Genomic DNA, 15,215 nt, shown 5'->3' with positions numbered 1-15,215 from the left:
CATAGCAAATGAGGCAATGCGAAATAAAAGACAGAATCTGTCAAAACAGAACAGTCCGTAAAGATGGATTTTATTAGGCCACAGACTTGCTCAAACGAAAATGCTCAAATTGAATGAAAGTTGCGTACATATCTGAGGATCATGCTCGTAAATTGGCGTAATTTTCTGAGCTACCTACGAGGAGATAGACCCAGATTCGTGACAGCAAAGAAATGCGGAACTGCGCAGTAATCCAAATCTAGTACTTACTTTACTATCAAAGACTTTACTTGGCACAACAAAACACAAAACTAAGATAAGGATAGGTTGCTACAGTAGTAAACAACTTCCAAGACACAAATATAAAACAAAAATACTGGAGCAAAATAACACATGGGTTATCTCCCAAGAAGTTCTTTCTTTATAGCCATTAAGATGGGCTCGGCGAGTTTTAATGATGCACTCGCAAGAAATAGTATTTGAAGCAAAAGAGAGCATCAAGAGGCAAATTCAAAACACATTTAAGTCTAACATGCTTCCTATGCATAGGAATCTTGTAAATAAACAAGTTCATGAAGAGCAAAGTAACAAGCATAGGAAGATAAAACAAGTGTAGCTTCAAAAATTTCAGCACATAGAGAGGCATTTTAGTAACATGAAAATTTCTACAACCATATTTTCCTCTCTCATAATAACTTTCAGTAGCAACATGAGCAAACTCAACAGTATAACTATCACATAAAGCATTCTTATCATGAGTCTCATGCATAAAATTATTACTCTCCACATAGGCATAATCAATTTTATTAGTTGTAGTGGGAGCAAATTCAACAAAGTAGCTATCATTATTATTCTCATCAAGTGTAGGAGGCATAGTATAATCACAATAAAATTTACTCTCCATAGTAGGTTGTACCAAAAGACCACTATCATTATAATCATCGAAATAGGAGGCAAAGTATCATCAAAGAAAATTTTCTCCTCAATGCTTGGGGGACTAAAAAGATCATGAAAACCAGCTTCCCCAAGCTTAGAACTTTCTATATTATTATCAACAATGGTGTTCAAAGCGTTCATACTAATATTACTACCAGCATGCAAATAAGATTTCATAGGTTTTTTAATTTTCGCATCAAACAATCCATGTTTTAAATCAGGAAATAGAATAAGAAGCTCATTGTTGTCCATTATGCCAAACTAGTGTAAACAAGAAACAAAAAGATGCAATTGCGGAATCTAAAGGAAATAGCTTCGAGCACACACACAACGGCGCCGAGAAAAATACTTTACCCGAGACCATAGTATGAGAGCCTTTTACCTTTCCTCCCGGCAACGCGCGCCGGAAAAGTGCTTGATGTCTACGGGAGCTTCTATTCTTGTAGACGGTGTTGGGCCTCCAAGAGCGAGAGGTTTGTAGAACAGCGAGCAAGTTTCCCTTAAGTGGATTACCCAAGGTTTATCGAACTCGGGGAGGAAGAGGTCAAAGATATCCCTCTCATGCAACCACCGCAACCACAAAGCGAGAAGTCTCTTGTGTCCCCAACACACCTAATAGGTGCACTAGTTCGGCGAAGAGATAGTGAAATACGAGGTGGTATGAATAAGTAATAGCAACGGCACCGGAAAAGTGCTTTGCCCGAGGACGAGTAAACAAGCGGTAGTAACGCAGCGAGTAGTAACGCGATGAAACGAGTAAACAAGCAGCGATAGCGATATTTAGGAACAAGGCCTAGGGATTACACTTTCACTAGTGGACACTCTCAACATTGATCACATAACAGAATAGATAAATGCATACTCTACACTTTTGTTGGATGATGAACACATTGCGTAGGATTACACGAACCCTCAATGCCGGAGTTAACAAGCTCCACAATAATGCTCATATTTTAGTAACCTTTAGTGTAAGATAGATCAAAAGACTAAACCAAGTACTAACATAGCATGCACACTCGTCACCTTCATGCATATGTAGGAGGAATAGATCACATCAATATTATCATAGCAATAGTTAACTTCGCAATCTACAAGAGATCATGATCATAGCATAAACCAAGTACTAACACGGTGCACACACTGTTACCTTTGCACACGTGCAGGAGGAATAGAACTACTTTAATAACATCATTAGAGTAGCACATAGATGAATTGTGATACAAAACTCATATGAATCTCAATCATGTAAAGCAGCTCATGAGATTATTGTATTGAGGTACATGGGAGAGAGATGAACCACATAGCTACAGCGGAGCCCTCAGCCTCGGGGGTGGATTACTCCCTCCTCATCATGGAGGCAGCAGCGGTGATGAAGATGGCGGTGGAGATGGCAGCGGTGTCGATGGAGAAGCCTTCCGGGGGCACTTCCCCGCTCCGGCAGGGTGCCGGAACAGAGACTCCTGTCCCCCAGATCTTGGCTTCGCGATGGCGGCGGCTCTGGAAGGTTTTCCGTATCGTGGTTCTTCGCATTAGGTTTTTCGCGACGGAGGCTTTATATAGGCGAAGAGGCGGCGCAGGAGGGTCGAAGGGGTGGCCACACCATATGGCGGCGCGGCCAGGGCCTGGGCCGCGCCGGCCTATGGTCTGGGGGCCCAGTGCCCCCCTCCGGTCCTTCCCGGGTGTTCGGATGCCTCCGGTGAAAATAGGAACCCGGGTCTTCGTTTCGTCCAATTCCGAGAATATTTCGTTACTAGGATTTCGAAACCAAAAACAGCGAGAAAACGAGAACCGGCACTTCGGCATCTTGTTAATAGGTTAGTTCCAGAAAATGCACGAATATGACATAAAGTGTGCATAAAACATGTAGGTACCATCAATAATATGGCATAGAACATAAGAAATTATCGATACGTCGGAGACGTATCAAAGCCCGAACCAAATCCCGTTGAAGACCTCAAGATTATGAGAGTCTGGCAAGAGGACGGAGTGCCTGAATAGCTGGACTATAAAAATGCTCCGTCGCCGGACTATTTCGTGGAAGACCTTGTAAAGATGATAGCCGTCAAGAATCCCGGAATTGAACAAGGTTACAGTACTATGTACCGAAAATTTATTCATGAAGTAGCATGCAAAGTACGTGAGTTAGAACAACAATATAAGAAGCTAGCTGGAAAAAAATCCCAGCTAAGCTTGATGATATATTTGATCCCACTATTAAAATTCATATTGGAGTAAATGAGGTTGTTGCACTATGTGATCTTGGTGCAAGTGTTTCAACTATTCCAAAAATCTTATTTGATAAACTGAAATTACGGCCATTTGAAACAACTGAGCTAAGACTTCACATAGCGGATTCAACTTATAAACAAGTTGTAGGAATTAAAGAAAATATTGTGTTAGAAATTAAAGGATGTCCTGCTCTTATTGATCTTGTTATATATAGTGGACATGCCTGAAGATCCTACAACTTCTATAATCTTGGGAAGGCCATTCTTAGAACTATTAAAGTTCTAATCAATTTGCATGAAGGGAATGTGAGAATTGGACTACCATGCATCTAAAGAACCATTTGTAGTTCACTTCCCTAGAAAGAAAAAGTCCAAGCATGGTGAATATGGGATCATCACTTCAAAATCTAATTACTTTGGAGTGGGTGTTCCACTTCCAAAACCAAAATGATCACCATCTAGCTCAAGCGAATTGACCTTAACTAGAAGCGCAACTAAAGTGGTAATTGAAGCACCAAGCACTTGAAGCTAGGGGCCCCATATGCGGAGGGGGAGTCATCACCATTCTCGCACGAGCACTTCACATAAATGTAAGTAATTTACAAACATTGGAAGGACCACGTCGTCTTGTTTTGCTACTCTGAATGCATGTGGTACGGTTAGAAAGATAAATGATGGATATTACTTCCACGTATCGGGAGTTGATCTCTTGATTGCTGCCCCTTTTCCTAATGGTCTATTCTCTATCGAGAATGGGGTTTTGCATTATGATGCGCAGGTTGAGGCAAATCTACCACAACAACAAGATAAACCCGAAGGAGAAGAAGAAGTAGAAGAAGAACATGTAGGGCCCGAACAGGAGTAGCTGCCACACCACGACTTCACTGCCTATGAGGACATGTACGCGCTCGAAGGAAGCATTGAGAACATGAGCAACCTCGTCATCATCCTCCGATACTCCACCGCGGACCTCTCGTCCCAGTTCACCCATTGGAGCAGCCAATGGAACTTTGGGAACTACCCTCCACCGCCACAATGAGCACAATGAGGGCTTGCAAAAGCCTAAGCTTGGAGATGTGTTGCTTAAGAACTTTTATTTGTGTTGAATAACTTTGTACTCCAGCTTTTTGAAGAGCTTTGAAACACTCGTGTTGGTCTGTTCCAACACTTTTCTTTTTATTTGCTTTTGTTAGTTTGTTTTTCTGTTCGTTTGATTTAGTTCTCTACTTTGTCGCCAATCCTTTTCTTTTTTCCTCTTAACCCTAAATTGAAAAAAATACAAAAATATTTTCCTTTTATCCTTATTCATGAAAAAGTGGATTTTCACTTGCCTCTTTGCCTTGATATTATTAATGAGAGTTATCCACTATGAGTTTTGAAGGAACACATCCTAAGGAAGAGAAGTGTGAAGTCACTTATAAGAGGTATGTCTTATGCCTCCCGCTTTTGAAATTTTAAATCTTCATGCTAGTTAGTAGTTTTGTCAAGACATGATATTAGTGGGAGTGATTCGAAACAATTGGTTAGAGATTTTTATTGATTTGTTCAATTAATTGTGATAGCTCTTACTCTAGTTCATTTAGTTAACCGAGTTTTTTCTTGGAAATAATATTGCCAAACAAGTACAACAAGAAAAGGTCTATAATTATGACTTGTGTGATGACCGATTGTCTTAAGGGTTTAAATTTGAAGATAGTTAACCCCATAGATTTAGTGATTGACTTGATAGCACTCTTGAAAGGAATTGTTTGATTTAACTGAAGTCTAGTGGCCTGGTGATTGAGATACATATCAAACTGTAATGTTCTGAATCAAGTATGATACTGCTTAAAGCTTATCTACAAACTGTGGTGCACACTCTTGGGAAGCTAACAACTCCGTTGGCTTACGAACGATTTGCGGATTCAAAGTCCCAATTTCAGCTATTGAGTTGAAGACACGGGTAGCGAGCTACTTGTGTGCAACCATCAGTACTCTTGAGTTGTGCAAATTATTGCTAAAGGTCATCTATGACTCTTAATTGGGGACTATCATTCGAATCCAAATGTATCACTTCTAAGTTCTTGGCATGAACTCATTACTACTAGATGAATTTTCTTGAAAAGAAATGAATGGATAGTAAGTGTTTTGATAGTCTTGATGTATTGATGTGGGTGCCAATAAGATACTTCATTGCTTATGCCTCTTTTGACATCAATTCTCATACTTAACTTTGATGATAATAAACTTTCTAGTGTTTCTTGGCGTACTGAGAGTTAACTGGATAAACTAGAATGATTGCTTACACAAGTAGTTATTCATGCTTATAAAATATTTATTGTGATTGTCTCGAGTTACCATTGCTTGTATTATGTTCTTGGCATTCTCTAACTATGCTAAGCTTTCGAATGGAAGAAGTGCTCAACTCATAAGGCTACAACTTGTAAGTGAATTACTTTATCGTTATTTTGGTTTAAACGCCAAGTTCCTTATGGTTTTGATTTCTTGCTCGAGAACGATCAAGGCTAATCTTGGGGAAGCTGGTGGCTATGAAATACACCATTTTTCCTCATGTTTAAATCCTTTGCTAGTCAAGAAATTGACTAAACAACTCTCTAAATATGCCATTAATGACTATTTGTTGCAAAGATGAGCAATCCTTCCTCTCTTTGTATGGTGTACAGGAAATCAAGTCCTAATGGGAAACGGACCTGCAATTACTAAACAAAATGCCATCACAAGTGCAGCAAAGTCAACCAGAGGGTCAAAATCAGTTCCAGGGCGAACGTGGGACACCGGTATAAGCCCCACCCGTACTAGGTGCGGAAGCATTACCGAGGTCAAACCCTATAACTTTTGTGATGGGAGCTAGTCCGAAAGGAGAGCCATTCTCGTCGCCAAATAGAGCCTTCATCCACCAGATCCATCTGCAACACGCCAAAGGAGATCCACCACCATTGTTCATCCATTTCCTCTTCGGTATCTTCCATAGTCATATCCATCACCTTGTAATAGAGATCTCCTTGAGAACTGACGACCATTGTAAGAATATTGTGATTTCAATCCAATTATTTGCAACAATAATTTCTATATTTGATCTTGTTATCATGCGTGAGAAGTCCTCATGGGCTGTGGGTTGGGGTGAATCTTCGCGTTTATATGCATCTAATTTTATGAGTTTGTGTAAAATTGAATCGAAGCTTTGAAATCTTGTATCCTTCTCTTTACCTCGATTCGAGGACCTGCACGTACCCATGTCTCTCGGGATCGATCAAGGGAAGAGGTGAGATGAGTGGAGAAGGGTGTGCTATCTTGAAACCTCAGTGACAAAAAGAGAAAAGTAACAGTACACGTTTAGTGATTCGCTTGGGATAAATGACACAATCATCTATCTTAATGCTTTGGTATTTTTTTTACTTAATAACTGTTATTACTTGCGGTGGTGGGAACGACGGTTGGATCAAGAGACTATTGTCACCTCTAGTTTTAGGGTCATTAGAATTTACGGATGTGTTGTTCACAAATCTCTTATCACTATTCTATTTACTACACGATATTGTATTTCATTTCTATATGTATGCATAGCTGCAGGAGAATCCTTGACCCTGACCTATGTTCATCCATTGAACACAACACTGATACGTCTCCAACGTATCGATAATTTCTTATGTTCCATGCCACATTATTGATGATATCTACATGTTTTATGCACACTTTATGTCATATTCGTGCATTTTACGGAACTAACCTATTAACAAGATGCCGAAGAGCCGATTCTGTTGTTTCGCTGTTTTTTGTTTCAGAAATCCTAGTAACGAAATATTCTCGGAATTGGACGAAATCAACGCCCAGGGTCCTATTTTGCCACGAAGCTTCCAGAAGACCGAAGACGTAACGAAGTGGGGCGACGAGGCGGCGCGGCCCACCTCCTGGCCGCGCGGCCCTGTCGTGTGGGCCCCTCGCGTCGCCTCCTGACCTGCCCTTCCGCCTACTTAAAGCCTCCGTCGCGAAACCCCCGATGCCGAGAGCCACGATACGGAAAACCTTACCGAGACGCCGCCGCCGCCAATCCCATCTCGGGGGATTCCGGAGATCTCCTCCGGCACCCTGCCGGAGAGGGGATTCATCTCCCGGAGGACTCTTCACCGCCATGGTCGCCTCCGGAGTGATGAGTGAGTAGTTCACCCCTGGACTATGGGTCCATAGCAGTAGCTAGATGGTTGTCTTCTCCTCATTGTGCTTCATTGTTGGATCTTGTGAGCTGCCTAACATGATCAAGATCATCTATACGTAATTCTATATGTTGTGTTTGTCGGGATCCGATGGATAGAGAATACTATGTCATGTTAATTATCAAGTTATTACCTATGTGTTGTTTATGATCTTGCATGCTCTCCGTTATTAGTAGAGGCTCGGCCAAGTTTTTGCTCTTAACTCCAAGAGGGAGTATTTATGCTCGATAGTGGGTTCATGCCTCCATTGAATGCGGGACGGTGCCGGAAGGTTCTAAGGTTGTGGATGTCTTTGTTGCCACTAGGGATAAAACATTGATGCTATGTCCAGAGGATGTAGTTATTGATTACATTACGCACCATACTTAATGCAATTGTCTCGTTGTTTTGCAACTTAATACTGGAAGGGGTTCGGATGATAACCTGAAGGTGGACTTTTTAGGCATAGATGCATGTTTGGATAGCGGTCTATGTACTTTGTCGTAATGCCCAATTAAATCTCACTATATTTATCATGTCATGTATGTGCATTGTTATGCCCTCTCTATTTGTCAATTGCCCGTACTGCAATTTGTTCACCCAACATGCTTTTATCTTATGGGAGAGACACCTCTAGTGAACTGTGGACCCCGGTCCATTCTTTTATCTTGAAATACAAATCTGCTGCAATACTTGTTCTTTCTTGTTTTACTGCAAACAATCATCTTCCACACAATACGGTTAATCCTTTGTTACGGCAAGCCGGTGAGATTGACAACCTCACTTTGTTTCGTTAGGGCAAAGTACTTTGGTTGTGTTGTGCGGGTTCCACGTTGGCGCCGGAATCCCTAGTGTTGCGCCGCATTACATTCCGCCACCATCAACCTTCAACGTGCTTCTTGGCTCCTCCTGGTTCGATAAACCTTGGTTTCTTTACGAGGGAAAACTTGCTACTTGTCCGCATCACACCTTCCTCTTGGGGTTCCCAACGGACGTGTGTCAACCGCACGCATCAAGCTCTTTTTCGGCGCCGTTGCTGGGGAGATCAAGACACGGCTGCAAGGGAGTCTCCACTTCCCAATCTCTTTACTTTGTTTTTGTCTTGCTTTATTTTATTTACTACTTTGTTTGCTGCATTATATCAAAACACAAAAAAATTAGTTGCTAGCTTTACTTTATTTACTGTCTTGCACTCTATATCAAAATACAAAAAAAATTAGTTACTTGCATTTATTTTATCTAGTTTGTTTATTTACTACTGCTAAAATGGCTACCCCTGAAAATACTAATTAAGTTGTGTGACTTCACAACCACAAATAATAACGATTTCTTATGCACACCTATTGCTCCACCTGCTACTACAGCAGAATTCTTTGAAATTAAACCTGCTTTACTGAATCTTGTTATGCGAGAGCAATTTTCACAGTGTTAGTTCCGATGATGCTTGCTGCCCATCTTAATAATTTTGTTGAACTATGTGAAATGCAAAAGTATAAGGATGTAGATGGTGACATTATAAAATTAAAATTGTTTCCTTTCTCATTAAGAGGAAGAGCTAAAGATTGGTTGCTATCTCTCGCCTAAGAATAGTATTGATTCATGGACTAAATGCAAGGATGCTTTTATTGGTAGATATTATCCCCCTGCTAAAATTATATCTTTGAGAAGTAGCATAATGAATTTTAAACAATTGGATAATGAACATGTTGCTCAAGCTTGGGAAAGAATGAAATCTTTGGTTAAAAATTGCCCAACCCATGGAGTGACTACTTGGATGATCATCCAAACCTTCTATGCGGGACTAAATTTTTCTTCGCGGAATTTATTGGATTCAGCTGCTGGAGGTACCTTTATGTCCATCACTCTTGGTGAAGCAACAAAGCTCCTTGATAATATGATGATTAATTACTCCGAATGGCACACGGAAAGAGCTCCACAAGGTAAGAAGGTAAATTCTGTTGAAGAATCCTCTTCCTTGAATGATAAGATTGATGCTATTATGTCTATGCTTGTGAATGATAGGACTAATGTTGATCCTAATAATGTTCCGTTAGCTTCATTGGTTGCCCAAGAAGAACATGTTGATGTAAACTTCATTAAAAATAATAATTTCAACAACAATGCTTATCGGAACAATTCTAGTAATAACTATAGGCCATATCCTTATAATAATGGTAACGGTTATGCTAATTCTGATGGGAATTCCTACAACAATAATAGGAACACACCCCCTGGACTTGAAGCTATGCTTAAAGAATTTATTAGTACACAAACTGCCTTTAACAAATCTGTTGAGGAAAAGCTCAATAAAAATGATATTCTTGCTTCTAAGGTTGATAGTCTTGCCTCTGATGTTGATCTTTTAAAATCGAAAGTTATGCCTAATAGGGATATTGAAAATAAAATTGTTACTACAGCAAATGCCATCCAAGTTAGAATTAATGAGAATATAAGATTAATGGCTGAATTGCGTGCTAGGTGGGATAGAGAAGAAAATGAAAAACTAGCTAAAGAGAATAATGTAGCTAAAGTTTGGACTATTACCACCACTAGAAATGCTAATGATTCACATGTTGCTGCACCTCCTACTATTAATGGTAAAATAATTGGTGTTGGCAATGTTTCTACTCCTAGTGCAAAGCGCGCAAAATTACTCGAAACTGCTAAAGCTACTGAACTGCACTGTGATAAAGCTGCTGAAATTTTTTCCAACCTTGGGGATGATAATCCCATTGCTTTAGATTGTAATGATTTAGATTTTGATGATTGCCACATCTCTGAAATTATAAAGTTCTTACAAAAACTTGCTAAGAGTCCCAATGCTAGCGCTGTAAACTTGGCTTTCACAAAACATATTACAAATGCTCTCATAAAAGCTAGAGAAGAGAAACTAAAACTTGAAACTTCTATTCCTAGAAAGCTAGAAGATGGTTGGGAGCCCATAATTAAAATGAGGGTCAAATGATTTTGATTGTAATGCTTTATGTGATCTTGGTGCAAGTATTTCTGTTATGCCTAAGAAAGTCTATGATATGCTTGACTTGCCACCATTGAAAAATTGTTATTTGGATGTTAATCTCGCTGATAATGCTAAAAAGAAACCTTTGGGGAGAGTTGATAATGTTCATATTATGGTTAACAATAACCTTGTCCCCGTTGATTTTGTTGTCTTGGATATTGAATGCAATGCATCTTGCCCCATTATATTGGGAAGACCTTTTCTTCGAACCGTTGGTGCTACCATTGATATGAAGGAAGGTAATATTAAATATCAATTTCCTCTCAAGAAAGGTATGGAACACTTCCCTAGAAAGAGAATGAAGTTACCTTATGATTCTATTATTAGAACAAATTATGATGTTGATGCTTCGTCTCTTGATGTTACTTGATTTACACTTTACGCGCCTAGGTTGAAAGGCGTTAAAGAAAGCGCTTATGGGAGACAACCCATGTTTTTACTACAGCACTTTGTTTTATATTTGAGTCTTGGAAGTTGTTTACTACTGTAGCAACCTCTCCTTATCTTAGTTTTGTGTTTTGTTGTGCCAAGTAAAGTCTTTGATAGTAAAGTGAATACTAGATTTGGATTACTGCGCGAGAAACAGATTTCTTTGCTGTCACGAATCTGGGTCTAATTCTCTGTAGGTAACTCAGAAAATTATGCCAATTTACGTGAGTGATCCTCAGATATGTACGCAACTTTCATTCAATTTGGGCATTTTCATTTGAGCAAGTCTGGTGCCTCAATAAAATCCATCTTTACGGACTGTTCTGTTTTGACAGATTCTGCCTTTTATTTCGCATTGCCTCTTTTGCTATGTTGGATGAATTTCTTTGATCCATTAATGTCCAGTAGCTTTATGCAATGTCCAGAAGTGTTAATAATGATTGTGTCACCCCTGAACATGTTAATTTTTATTGTCCACTAACCCTCTAATGAGTTGTTTCGAGTTTGGTGTGGAGGAAGTTTTCAAGGATCAAGAGAGGAGTATGATGCAATATGATCAAGGAGAGTGAAAGCTCTAAGCTTGGGGATGCCCCGGTGGTTCACCCCTGTATATTCTAAGAAGACTCAAGCGTCTAAGCTTGGGGATGCCCAAGGCATCCCCTTCTTCATCGACAACATTATCAGGTTCCTCCCCTGAAACTATATTTTTATTCCGTCACATCTTATGTACTTTGCTTGGAGCGTCGGTTTGTTTTTGTTTTTGTTTTGTTTGAATAAAATGGATCCTAGCATTCACTTGTATGGGAGAGAGACACGCTCCGCTGTAGCATATGGACAAGTATGTCCTTAGGCTTTACTCATAATATTCATGGCGAAGTTTCTTCTTCGTTAAATTGTTATATGGTTGGAATTGGAAAATGCTACATGTAGTAATTCTAAAATGTCTTGGAAAATTTGATACTTGGCAATTGTTGTGCTCATGTTTAAGCTCTTGCATCATATGCTTTGCACCCATTAGTGAAGAAACACTTAGAGCTTGCTAATTTGGTTTGCATATTTGGTTTCTCTAAAGTCTAGATAATATCTAGTATTGAGTTTTGAACAACAAGGAAGACGGTGTAGAGTCTTATAATGTTTACAATATGTATTTATGTGAGTTTTGCTGCACCGTTCATCCTTGTGTTTGTTTCAAATAACCTTGCTAGCCTAAACCTTGTATCGAGAGGGAATACTTCTCATGCATCCAAAATCCTTGAGCCAACCACTATGCCATTTGTGTCCACCATACCTACCTACTACATGGTATTTCTCCGCCATTCCAAAGTAAATTGCTTGAGTGCTACCTTTAAAATTTCCATCATTCACCTCTGCAATATATAGCTCATGGGACAAATAGCTTAAAAACTATTGTGGTATTGAATATGTACTTATGCACTTTATCTCTTATTAAGTTGCTTGTTGTGCGATAACCATGTTTCGGGGACGCCATCAACTATTCTTTGTTGAATATCATGTGAGTTGCTATGCATGTCCGTCTTGTGCGAAGTAAGAGAGATCTACCACCTTAATGGTTGGAGCATGCATATTGTTAGAGAAGAACATTGGGCCGCTAACTAAAGCCATGATTCATGGTGGAAGTTTCAGTTTTGGACATACATCCTCAATCTCATATAAGAATAATAATTGTTGCCACATGCTTATGCATTAAAGAGGAGTCCATTATCTGTTGTCCATGTTGTCCCGGTATGGATGTCTAAGTTGAGAATAATCAAAAGCGAGAAATCCAAAATGCGAGCTTTCTCCTTAGACCTTTGTACAGGCGGCATGGAGGTACCCCATTGTGACACTTGGTTAAAACATGTGTATTGCGATGATCCGGTAGTCCAAGCTAATTAGGACAAGGTGCGCGCACTATTAGTATACTATGCATGAGGCTTGCAACTTGTAAGATATAATTTACATAACTCATATGCTTTATTACTACCGTTGACAAAATTGTTTCATGTTTTCAAAATAAAAGCTCTAGCATAAATATAGCAATCGATGCTTTCCTCTTTGAAGGACCATTCTTTTTACTTTTATGTTGAGTCAGTTCACCTATCTCTCTCCACCTCAAGAAGCAAACACTTGTGTGAGCTGTGCATTGATTCCTACATACTTGCATATTGCACTTGTTATATTACTCTATGTTGACAATTATCCATGAGATATACATGTTATAAGTTGAAAGCAACCGCTGAAACTTAATCTTCCTTTGTGTTGCTTCAATACCTTTACTTTGATTTATTGCTTTATGAGTTAACTCTTATGCAAGACTTATTGATGCTTGTCTTGAAGTACTATTCATGAAAAGTCTTTGCTTTATGATTCACTTGTTTACTCATGTCATTACCATTGTTTTGATCGCTGCATTCATTACATATGTTTACAAATAGTATGATCAAGGTTATGATGGCATGTCACTTCAGAAATTATCTTTGTTATCGTTTTACCTGCTCGGGACGAGCGAGAACTAAGCTTGGGGATGCTGATACGTCTCCGACGTATCGATAATTTCTTATGTTCCATGCCACATTATTGATGATATCTACATGTTTTATGCACACTTTATGTCATATTCGTGCATTTTACGGAACTAACCTATTAACAAGATGCCGAAGAGCCGATTCTTTGTTTCTACGCTGTTTTTGGTTTCAGAAATCCTAGTAACGAAATATTCTCGGAATTGGACGAAATCAACGCCCAGGGTCCTATTTTTCCACGAAGCTTCCAGAAGACCGAAGACGTAACGAAGTGGGGTGACGAGGCGGCGACACGCCAGGCGGCGCGGCCCACCTCCTGGCCGCGCGGCCCGTCGTGTGGGCCCCTCGCGTCGCCTCCCCGACCTGCCCTTCCGCCTACTTAAAGCCTCCGTCGCGAAACCCCCAGTACCGAGAGCCACGATACGGAAAACCTTCCAGAGACGCTGCCGCCGCCAATCCCATCTCGGGGGATTCTGGAGATCTCCTCCGGCACCCTGCCGGAGAGGGGATTCATCTCCCGGAGGACTCTTCACCGCCATGGTCGCCTCCGGAGTGATGAGTGAGTAGTTCACCCCTGGACTATGGGTCCATAGCAGTAGCTAGATGGTTGTCTTCTCCTCATTGTGCTTCATTGTTGGATCTTGTGAGCTGCCTAACATGATCAAGATCATCTATACTGTAATTCTATATGTTGTGTTTGTCGGGATCCGATGGATAGAGAATACTATGTCATGTTAATTATCAAGTTATTACCTATGTGTTGTTTATGATCTTGCATGCTCTCCGTTATTAGTAGAGGCTCGGCCAAGTTTTTGCTCTTAACTCCAAGAGGGAGTATTTATGCTCGATAGTGGGTTCATGCCTTCATTGAATGCAGGACGGTGCCGGAAGGTTCTAAGGTTGTGGATGTCTTTGTTGCCACTAGGGATAAAACATTGATGCTATGTCCGAGGATGTAGTTATTGATTACATTACCACCATACTTAATGCAATTGTCTCGTTGTTTTGCAACTTAATACTTGGAAGGGGTTCGGATGATAACTCTGAAGGTGGACTTTTAGGCATAGATGCATGCTTGGATAGCGGTCTATGTACTTTGTCGTAATGCCCAATTAAATCTCACTATATTTATCATGTCATGTATGTGCATTGTTATGCCCTCTCTATTTGTCAATTGCCCGACTGTAATTTGTTCACCCAACATGCTTTTATCTTATGGGAGAGACACCTCTAGTGAACTGTGGACCCCGGTCCATTCTTTTATACTTGAAATACAAATCTGTCTGCAATACTTGTTCTTTATTGTTTTCCGCAAACAATCATCTTCCACACAATACGGTTAATCCTTTGTTACAGCAAGCCGGTGAGATTGACAACCTCACTTCGTTTCGTTAGGGCAAAGTACTTTGGTTGTGTTGTGCAGGTTCCACGTTGGCGCCGGAATCCCTGGTGTTGCGCCGCATTACATTCCGCCACCATCAACCTTCAACGTGCTTCTTGGCTCCTCCTGGTTCGATAAACCTTGGTTTCTTTCTGAGGGAAAACTTGCCACTGTCTGCATCACACCTTCCTCTTGGGGTTCCCAACGGACGTGTGTCAACTGCACGCATCAAACACCAAAAAATTAAACTAAAAAGGTCCGGTAAACGTGAGATAAAATCAAGTAGCAAGTCTTGTAGAAGTTTCCTTCATACCACTTTAGATGTGCTTCCCAAGGTTGGATTAAACCTAGATCTTCTAGGAAAAAAACTTACAATGATACAATACATAATCCGATCGAAGGTATCCAACATAATAATTCCAGCCTTTGAAAACGCGGTATTATCGGACGGGTGAAGCAACGACCCCACAAGGGAAGATAGCAGGATGGGAAGAAATGTGTGAGAGAGGGGGTGTACCTCGGTTGGGCTTC

Source organism: Lolium rigidum, chromosome 7, assembly GCF_022539505.1.
Source record: "Lolium rigidum isolate FL_2022 chromosome 7, APGP_CSIRO_Lrig_0.1, whole genome shotgun sequence".
NCBI classification, from domain to species: Eukaryota; Viridiplantae; Streptophyta; class Magnoliopsida; order Poales; family Poaceae; genus Lolium; species Lolium rigidum.
Note: the sequence above shows the minus strand (reverse complement) of the source record.